The sequence below is a fragment of the Octopus bimaculoides genome, chromosome 6 (assembly GCF_001194135.2).
Source record: "Octopus bimaculoides isolate UCB-OBI-ISO-001 chromosome 6, ASM119413v2, whole genome shotgun sequence".
Classification (NCBI taxonomy): domain Eukaryota; kingdom Metazoa; phylum Mollusca; class Cephalopoda; order Octopoda; family Octopodidae; genus Octopus; species Octopus bimaculoides.
In genome coordinates, this window is record NC_068986.1 from 63,102,158 (window position 1) to 63,103,122 (window position 965).

The window sequence follows — 965 nt, forward strand, 5'->3', positions numbered from 1 at the left end:
TTAGTAAACACATTATTATAAACTAATATAAATCCGATAATAATTTTTTTTCACATTATAAAAATAAAGCTTACCTATGTGTCTCCTAAATAGTAACGAAGCTAAAGTACACAGAGTGAAGCCACTTGGCAAAGATTGACTTTGAACACTGTGCACCAAGTTTTAATGTTCTAGCTCACTTTCACTGTTTACAGCACTGCTTGGAAGGAAGGTGTATAGCGTGTGATAGTCACATTGACAATCATAGAGAAAAGTAAGAGAATCTACATCAAATTTTGCCAAAAGCTTGGTGATACCTAATCAGAGGCCTACACAAAGTTTTCAAAAAGTTTTCATCGTTCTCGACACAATGAAGGATATGTTATGAAACTGAAACCCAAGTGTCTTTTGGTTAGCTGAAAGCAGTTTAGGTACAAACTTGGCAGACATGTGTCTCATACCTAAATCTTAAATGATAATGGACTGAACTGAACTGTAACTAATCTGCACGTCCTCTGATAACTCATGGATGGTAATTCGATGATTTTCCCTCACAGCTGCACACACATCTGTGATATTTTTCTCAGTTCTATTGATTGAGGGTCTCCGAGAATGTTCCTCGATATCAACATTTTTTTGGTCATCTTGGAAACATCTGAACCACTTGTATACTTGTGTGCAACTCATACACTCCTCTCCATACATTTTCTGCCACTTTGCATAGGCCCCTGAGCAGGTATCGCCATGACAACTTTCTCTGTCATGGTCAATGCGACAATCTCACGCTTACACACCTTCCTTCCCAGCACTGCAGCAAGCAGCAGAAGTGAGCTAGAAAGTTAAAACTTAATATACATGCACAACTGAGTTCAAGGTCAATCTGTCCTAAGTGGCTTGACTTTGCATGTTTTAGCTTCGTTACTATGGCAACAGTCCAGATACTTATTGATCAGACCTTGTGTGTGTATGTATATATATATATATAT